The sequence below is a fragment of the Pongo abelii genome, chromosome 22 (genome assembly GCF_028885655.2).
Source record: "Pongo abelii isolate AG06213 chromosome 22, NHGRI_mPonAbe1-v2.0_pri, whole genome shotgun sequence".
Taxonomy (NCBI): domain Eukaryota; kingdom Metazoa; phylum Chordata; class Mammalia; order Primates; family Hominidae; genus Pongo; species Pongo abelii.
The window spans coordinates 30,570,643-30,580,567 of record NC_072007.2 but is presented as its reverse complement, the minus strand read 5'-3'; the positions used below and the strand labels follow the sequence as shown (position 1 = coordinate 30,580,567).

General features: G+C 36.3%; 1 long non-coding RNA gene across 1 annotated transcript in view; it reads right to left on the bottom strand.

Annotated features, from left to right (window-relative positions):
- Positions 1-3,295: 3,295 nt before the first annotated feature.
- The window catches only part of LOC129052382 (uncharacterized), a 51,135-nt gene continuing 44,505 nt past the window's right edge, over positions 3,296-9,925 (bottom strand). The window contains exon 4 of the long non-coding RNA XR_008517387.2: positions 3,296-3,810. This is a non-coding gene — a long non-coding RNA (uncharacterized LOC129052382). The remainder of the gene's footprint in view (positions 3,811-9,925) is intronic.

The following is a 9,925-nucleotide window of genomic DNA, read 5'->3' as shown; positions in this document are numbered from 1 at the left end:
AATATAGAACACCTACTATTAGCATGAGTGAATGTCTTAGATATCCATGGAAAATCCTTTATTTTCACTCTAGAAAGTCTTTTGGTCATCCTCATGTGACAATTCTTTCTTCCTCTGGATATGTTGTGCTTGTTCAACTATACCCTTGAACAAATACTACTACACGAACACAAATATTAAGTTTGCAAAAGATAATTTATATGAATAATAACAAGCAGAGAGGATGAATAGATGGTAAGCTCTGAAAAAATTATTATTATTATTATTATTTTTTGAGACAGAGTCTCGACCTGTTGCCCAGGCTGGAGTGCAGTGGCACAATCTCGGCTCACTGCAAGCTCTGCCTCCCAGATTCACGCCATTCTCCTGCCTCAGCCTCTCAAGTAGCTGGAACTACAGGTGCCCGCCACCACACTTGGCTAATTTTTTGTATTTTTAGTGGAAATGGGGTTTCATCGTGTTAGCCAGGATGGTCTCGATCTCCTGACCTCGTGATCCACCCATCTTGGCTTCCCAAAGTGCTGGGATTACAGGTGTGAGCCACCGCGCCCGGCCAAAATTATTTCTTTTAGTTATATATATTTCAAAGTATATGCTCAGCTCTTGTAATCAATTCTATTTGAAAATAGAGGATGCCCACTTGTCATTGGTCTAGAGAATAAAAGGCTGTAATTGGTGGTTGTCACTGTCACTTATCTTGGTTAAAAAAGGAATTAGGGCACTTCAGCCATATGAAGCAGTTAATAGATTATGTCCTGAGAGTAGTTAAGCCTCTGTCCACTATTTCTCATTGGGAAATCTCTACACATCTGACTGCCTTTCTTCTGGACTATTGTCTCATGAAGTTTGTAGTGTGAACAGACTTGGAAGACAGAGATAGTGTCTCCTTCTGGAGCACAGTGCAGGGTTATTTATAGTCCATTTTCCTAAACACAATGTCTTTCTCCAGCACTGACTCTTAGGTCCATTCCAATAGCTTAGTGTCGGATCTGCTGTTTGGAAAGCTGCAGACTAGCATTTTAAAGTCATTCCTCTTTGAAACCACAAACCAAAACAAATCATGAATGCTGATCTGGGTAAGTCATCTAGATATCCTCAGTAAGGGTCTATTTTTTATAAGAACAATTGGAATCAACCTGCTTATCAACAACCACCTAGACTGTTACCATTGCTTCCTGTACCCATGTGCGTGACAACACATCCACCATTGTAGACTAGATACAAAATAAAAACTCTGTGTTTCTAGTGCAGAGGCTACCACTACATGCAACATTTGTGACTCCCCAGAAATGTTGACCTTTTTCTTTTATCTCAAGGTAACGAAGCTGCGTGGCATGCAGTATTGCACTGGCCCATTCTTGGCGGAATGAATATATCAGGCATTTAACCCCATATGGAACTATCAGTCATGCCTCAGCATCAGTGACCCTTTTTTAGGTTAGAGAGTTGCAGCTCTAGTCCAACTGCTGGCTCAGGCCAAATCGCTGTAGCTCCTGAAACTAATATGGGTCACATTTTCAATCTTCTGGACCATTTGAAATTTGGCAGTGGTGGGCCTTTTATCACAAAACCTACTAAAAGAATAAGTGATTGTAAAGGTATTCAATGGGTCATCCATGGTTCTTATCCACAGTCATCTAGTATTATCTGAGCATTAGAAAGGCCTCTTTAAAAATTGACATTAGAAGTTTGCCACCATCCTTACCTCTTTTTGGTTCACATACAGGGCAGTTTTGTGAATAAATGTAGCTATCACCAGAAAGAAATAATCCACTCTCAAGTGCTTTCTGGGTAATTATCAGGACAAAACAAGTCAGAAGTTATATACAAGCATTTCAGGTTTCTGCCATTACCATTTCTGGATCTGACATTTCATTTTTTTTCCTGTAAAAGTAACACCAATTCAGCCTGATTGGAATACACACTGAGCCTGCCTAGGGAAATTAGGGTTAATTCTGGCTCAGTTGCCTGTATTCTCCTGTAATACTGGCATAATCCTAGATCACAAAGATAGTGATCATCTGGTCCAATACACTACTATTGGCAATGTGGGCCAATGCAGAGGTGACAACAAATCTCTGTAAATTCTATAAAACTGTCCTTGCTCTTCATACACCTGACTCTTCCAGACAAAAATTCTGACAAGAAAATAGGTAAAATTATTTCTACTGAAATACGGCACATGGACTTTGTGGTAGTAGAGGGAGAGCAAAAACCAGGTACCTAATGTGCCAGATAACAAGTATATCAGATCCTGAGAGAGGTGTAGGGGAAGGAGGAATATCGGTGACCTTCATCTTTCAGATCTGGCTTTGGAGCCTTCCTCATGAAGGAATCACTGTGGGGCTTCTCTCTGGAACTGTTGCAAGAAGTTTCAGTGTAACCACCTGCTGGGTTAGCTATGCCCAGAAGACATCTCTGTCCACAATTTGATCACTATTTGCCTTTATCTTATGGAGAAATCTATAGAAACTGCAAAGAATGGCTCCTTCTTCTGAATCTTCTAAGCAACTTGTCAACACAGGTGTACCGTCTCTGCTTCATGCCTATTTTTACAGCTGCTCCTTAGTCATTCCCTGGGGAGAGGCATGCCATCCGGCTGATAATATAGTATACAGTATACGGTATAGCTTGAACTGAATGCCCCCAGCAGGCTCTCCGCAAACAGGGATTAAACCGAGTTATTCAAGCTAAACTGGGAACCCTGAGAACTACTCAACAATATCTCTTGAGTAGAAGCCAGTTGTTAACTTTTTTCTTTCTGCAAACAAGATGTCTTGCTCATTAGATGTGGTCATAAGAGAACTTCAAGTGTATAAGGAAATATTACTTGGCCCTAGAAGACTTTCAGGTCAGCCTCAATTCAGTGACCTAGTTTAGATTTTAAAATGCCCTAAAATTCCTTCTTGCACGCAAAGGTGGAGACCATAATTGTTAATATATTCTGTTGTTCTGGATTAAGGTCTCCAGCCCTATGGAATAGTCAATTCAGAAACCTAAGGAGAAAATCACATGGCTTTCCAAGGTAGCCCCTGATGGCTTATGGGATTTGTTCAACTGATTAAGATCAGGATGCTGGGGAGTGGTTTAAATATGCGGGACGACCTCATCCTGCTGCTTGAGGTGGTGTTGACAATGGCCTAAGTTAAATGCTAAATGAGACAAATTGAACAGATTTGGTCCCAGCTACTAATGGTCAGTTTAACTGAAGTGGTCAATGAAGAGGTGTACTTACAGAAAAATTGTCCAGAAGTCAGGATAGCAAAGGAATGTGCAGATAACATACGAAGACAATCCCCCTATGATCTCTTTTATTTCTGTACATGTTGGTCTGGACTCCTTCCAATGATGTTTGTACAATGCACTGCCTTGGAAGACAGGAATAATGTCTCCCTCAAGCACAAAGGGCAGATTTGTTTACTGTCCAGTAAGTAAAATAATGTCTACCTCTGGAGCAAAGTGAAGGCATGCTTACTGCTTTTATAGAAGAATTAGCTCCCCTAAACTCTGGGCTTTTCTGCTGTTAACACAACTCACTTTGTGTGCAAGCTTCACCTACTGTCTTTGGCTTGCCCTCTGGGAATTGGAGCTTGAGAAACTTGCTCAAGAAAATGCTGATATTCTGGCTACTGGAATTGTTGTGACTCATAAAGGTATTTGTGCCTCACTCAAGAGTGTCATATCTTCTGTCAGCATTCATCAAACAGTGGCAGGCTAACTTGTTAGCTTGCAAGAAGAATACAATCTAAGAATCTTCACAGTACTTGGTGCTTCTGAAACATGCTATTAGGTTATACCAGTTCTGATTTTCTAAAAAAGAAGAGAAAATGAGAAAAATAAAAGAAATTATCAAGAACATATTAAGAAACAATGTAGATAATATTTAGTCATTATTTAATATTACTCTAGATAGAAAATTAAAAGAATCCTCTTTAAAATGCCATATCAATGTCTGTCTTTGTTTTATTTTTGAATCTGTGTTTGATACTATTATAAAAAAGAACCACTTAATTAATTTAATACAAGCATGGAGAAAGGGGAATCTCCTGTTCTTTAGGAATAAACTTGTAAGAAATGGAGTAAAAGCATTCATTATTGAATAATCAAATGGAAATAGTAGGAAGTGTCTTCTTACAAAGAACTCTGGGAACTGGCACAAAGAGAAAAGGCTCCCAAAACTCAATGTCTGATACAGGTTGCTCTCCTGATACGCAGATGCACACGTACAAGGCTGATATTCATCCTGGTGTACTGGTATGGCTGTGAAGGTGTCAACTGCACTAAGAAGCCATTTAAAGCTGCTGTCACACCCTTTAAGTACCTTCTGTCTGGACTGGCAGTTCTCCAGCTCTGGTATGATGGACCTTCCAACCTTACAGCAGTTAAGTTTCTTTCTCCCTCCCTGCTGCTTGGCAAGTCAGGAAGCCTCCAGCATTTTACGGTGGGGAATTTGCCAACATCCACGGTATTAAGCATTGCCTTTGTTGCATTAATTATTAAATATTTTGAACACCACAACTGATTAATTATCCACTTAGGGGTCATACTGAAACATCCATTAGTATCCCCAAAACCCATCTCTGTCTTCCCTCAAGAACCTATTCTTCCTCTTTTATGTTCTGCCTCAGAGGAAGTCACCACTAAGCCCAGTCTGTTGCCCAATAAATATTTTGTATAGTTTTCTCTCTTCTCCCTAGCCAAATCCTTTCCATTATGCTTGTCATCCCTGTAATAAACCTCACTCCCTCTTTCTCTCCTTTTCACTGCCTTATTTTTCTCTGCCTGCTGTCTCAAACCCCTCCAATCTATTAATTCTCAAGACAGCTGTTGGATTAGTTTTTAAATACAATCTTATATGGTAACTCTCTGTTTAAAATTCTTCAACAGCTTCCGTGTAAACTTTTCACCTGGTCTTTAGAGAGCTGGTCTCAGATGACCTAGTTAACTTAGATCTTACCAATCCACCTCTCAGATACTTGTGCCAGCCATACGTAGCAGACTACTTGTTATTCATACAGCTATTCCATCCTCCTGCACCTCTGTGCCTTCATCACCACAAACAGCCTCTCCAAATCTTCCCTGTGTTAATTTCCACTCAACTCTAAAATTTCAGCATAGACATGCCCTTTGGGAGGCATGCGTAGGTGAACAAATAATATCTCTTCTCTACTATACCGTGTGTATATTTCATTTTATATTTCTTGTCTGGTTACTTTTCTAGATCATGCAGTTCTTCAGAGTTATTTACGATTCGTTAAAAGATCTCAATAAATATTGGCTTAATGAACAAATGTATTCCTAATAAAATGACTTACATGTTGACTGTGGGCATGTATCCATTTTTTAAAGTATGTATGATAAAGTGTTACATACCAAAAAATCCTGACATCTTGATAAAGAGAACAGCCATCAAATTTTCATCATATCAAAGAGTAATTATGTTAGCATAATATAAATAGAACGTCAATTAAAAACAAAAAGGGGTCTAAGCCATGAGAAAATCCAGGAAGATATCATAATAAAGACTGTTGGCATTGTTGGAGACATGCTTCCCTGGGCTCCACATTTTCTCTCCGAAATGTTCATTTATAAAAGGCCTATAAAAATCAGTAAAATTTTTTCATATGAAAATGAAGCTGTACCACAAGAAATTATTTTTCTTAGGAATAGGTTAAGAGAATGCTCACTCATTTTATAATTGCTTTTATTATTTGTTCAACACTAAAAATTTTTACAACAAGACAACCCAAAAAATAATAGTCCTACATTGAGAAAGTAGACAACTTGGTAATTTCTCTTAAGTGCTTAAAAGTATGTCATTTGCCTTCTTGGACTAGTTTTAAACTTTTGCCTATATAGAATTTAATGGGCTAGAAATAGAGCTATAAATTGGGTCATGGATAACTAGCTATCCCCACCTCCAACCAGAACTGTTTCTTTTCCTTGGTGAGGAAAAGAGAAATTCCAATTATATATTTAAGTTTCAAGGCCATCTGTGTAACTTTTCATAATATTTCTTCAAAGGGAATGGTTTCCAGTTTCAAGGAAGGTAAAGAATAAGATATAGACATCTGTGGAGGCCTCCAATAGTTAATCCTGGAAATATCTGGGTGAGTAAACACAGTGCTGGAGGATTATAAAGACTTTTCCTATCTATATACGTTAGTAAATTATATAAAATTAAGGTGGAAGAAAGTCTGTATTATAACAAATTTTAAAGCTACATTGGTGCTGTTATCCAAAGATTAACTGTAGTATTTTTTCAAATGTTTTTGTACTACATATTTTTTTTTCCCCCTTCCCGTCAGCTAAAGTTAATTGCATTGAGTTAGGAAAGAAATTATTCTTTATCTGTAAGGTTCATAAAGAGAAACCCTCTTCTGTGTTTCAACATTTTTGTCTAGTTATCTAGAATGTTTTTACACTCTTTTCAATTAGGTTTCTTTCTCTGTCTTACACTTAAACCATGACTTGATCTCATCCATTTTTCTTAATGAAAGAGAGAGTTGTCGGTATTCACAATATTGCTTTCTGCTTTTTCTTTTTCTTTTTCTTTTTTTCCAGTTAACATACATTCTAGAATCTACACAGACTCAGAGGAATCAGGTTATGGATTTTCTTCTAGTTCTAAAGTATATCCAAATTCTGTTGTCCTCTGTATTTCTCTGGATCTAAAGAAGCAATGGAATCCAAAATAAATTCTTTCTCTCATCTTGGAAAATAATGCAAATAACTATTTATTTTGCTACAGCTGCGGGGCAGTTTAACCCCTTCCTCCCTGAAGATGTATTTCTATCTTAGATATTGGGACTAGCAATATTTTTAGGCAGAATGATGTTATAAACAGATTCCACATAACTCAGAAGCTTATAATCAAGTCAGCTTCCCTACAAGTTCTCTCTGAACTAATTTTTCTGATTCCATGAAATGGCATACTTTTACGATAGTCATTCCAAACACGCTCATTAAGTTCTATTAACAGTAAATGCTACATGACATTGACCCTGGATTTTAAATACTGAACTTCCTGGCTACTTCAAGAAACCCATATAATATGTACGTATGTTGCTTATTGTGGGAAATTCTTTATTTCTGCTCTGCTTCAATGGAGTGGAGCTTAGGGAAGGGAGGGAGATTTCTTAGAGGGCAATAACTAGGTCCCAGTTTTTTTTTCTAGGTCTATTTTGCATTGTTACTCCTATTTCTAACACCATGTCTCCATCTACCAGGATTGTGTTAATATCTGTATTTTCTTAATTAAAAACCCTCAGATTTGACATCTATCTAATTAAAATTCCACTAACAACTTTGTTAGAAATATCTCCAATCATATGATTTTACAAGTTTGATGCATATTTCTCCATATATTATTTGCAGTTGCCTCTGACAATCTCTACTAGAGATTGATCTATAATATCTTCCACCCAATCAGCACCCCAAACACACTCCACTTGACAAAGTGTGGAATGAATGGTGATAATTAGGATGCTTAAAATTATAGAACTTATTTATAGCTGGGCTTGCAAATAATCTACCCACACTGCCAACCAAGATCCTTATGTGGATAAAACTACTAGTATGCAGATGCTTGCTCCAACATGGGAGGCAGTGGGGTGCTGATAAAATTATGGTAGTGGTGCCATCAAGTTTCTAATATCTCAAAAAATTTGAATCTTCATTTTTATATAACATCTCTCAGTTTAAAAATATTGGCAAAGTTTTAAAAAATTCTATAGGCCAAACAAAAAATGCCTGAGAGCCAAATTTTGCTGTTAGGCTACCAGTTACACCCGCCTGATTTGGGGATTTCATTTTGCTTCTTTTACTCTCCCTTTTTAAAAATTTTTTTGATGAGTTGCTACTACCAAACATAAGCTGAAAATATTTAGTGAGAAAAATAAATCACAATAAGGAATTCCTTTTGTGATTTATTGAATAATTAGCAACAGAAGAATACTATATTTGAATTTTTTTCCAACAGTTGAAATTTTCAAGATAGATTTTATGGAATTAGGCTCCCTTACTATTTTAACCATTTAGGAAATATTGTAATGTTAGAGAGAAGATGATGTTTCTCTATGAAAGAAGTATGCCTTTGCATTATTAAATTTACAGTAAAACTGTCTTACTGAAAAAATAAGATGCCAATGGATTATTCTGCAGAACATCCTGAGATGTGTGTTTAGTATAAACTTGTGCATCAGATGGATTACTGTCATCTATTTAAGGATTACATCAATGACCAAGACATTAATCTCTCAACTGAAGTGTCTCAAAGCTGGCTTAAAATTATAATCACCTAAGGCAATATTAAAACATTCACTTGCTTGAAGCCCACCTGGAAGGATTTTTGACTTTAATTATCTGGAGTATTTACATAGTTGATAGAAAGTCATACAAAAATAAGACAAAAGAAAAATGGATCTGAACATCACAATTAATACACTTGAACTAATTGATATATTTAGAACATAGAACACTGCACCTAAGAAAAACAGAATTTATCTTTTTTTTCAGGTGTACACCTGAGCTTAAGTAGAATCAACCATGCAATAAGCTATAAAAAAGCCTCACAAAAATTTAAAATACTGAAATGATTTAAAATACATTCTTTAATTATGAGATTAATAAGAATCAACTATGCAATAAGGTATAACAAAGCCTCACCAAAATTTAAGATACCAAAATAATTTAAAATATGTCCTCTAATTATGAGATTAATTATAATCCCAACAAAATTATAATTAAAAACAGTTCTACTTCCTGGAAATTAAAGAATATACTTGTAAACAATTCATGGATAAAAGACTAAATCAGCATAAAATTATAAAATTATTCCACTAAATTTTAAGATAAAAAATTGTGAGATGCAGCTAGAGCATTGTTTAAAGAAAAAAATGATAGCCAGTTTGCATATATGAGAAAGAACAAAGGGTAAAAATCAACAATTTAATTTTTCATCTAAAGAATCAAAACTATGTAAAGCAAAAATAAATAATAAAGAACAGCAATGAATGAAATAAATAGGCCAAGCATGGTGGCTCATGCCTGTAATCCCAGCACTTTGGGAGGCTGAGGCGGGCAGATCATCTGAGGTCAGGGGTTCGAGACCAGCCTGGACAACACAGTGAAGCCCCATCTCGACTAAAAATACAAAAGTTAGCTGGGCGTGGTGTCAGGTGCCTGTAATCCCAGCTACTCAGGAGGCTGAGGCAGGAGAATATCTTGAACCCAGGAGACAGAGGCTGCAGTGAGCTGAGATCGTGCCATTGCACTCCAGCCTGGGGGACAAGAGCGAGACTTCATCTCAAAAAAATAAAAGAAAGAAAGAAAGAAAGAAAGAAATAATGTAGAATAGAGAATGTAACCAAAGCAATGATTGAAACTTTAAAGATTAATCAATTTTATAAATATCTAATGTTGATCAGCACGAAAGAGAACAGAATTACAAGAATAAAAACGGGCACATAAACACAAGCTCTATACATATAAATAAAAAAGAACACTACAAACAACTTTAAGCAAAGAAATTTGATAATATGGTTAAAATGAGCACGTTACTCCGTAAGCACAACTTACCAAAGTTAGGAGATGACATATACAATTTCAGTAGTAAGGCATATGTCAAAGAAATTAAATTTGTTATTTTAGAAAAGTTTCCACAAGAAAACTCCAGAAGCAGATGGTGAAGACTAGTGAATTCTTCCAAACATTTAAGAAAGCTACAACCCTAATCTTGTACAAAGCATAGAATAGTGAAGGTAACCTTTCCTAACTACTTTTTGGTGGCTAACAAAACTGTGATTCTAAATCCTGTCAAGAACATTCAAGAAAAAATAATGTATCATAGAAGCCAAAAGGAAGCATTAGACTAAAATTTAACACTATTTCATGAAAAATCTTTTAGTAAATTAGGAGAAAAAGT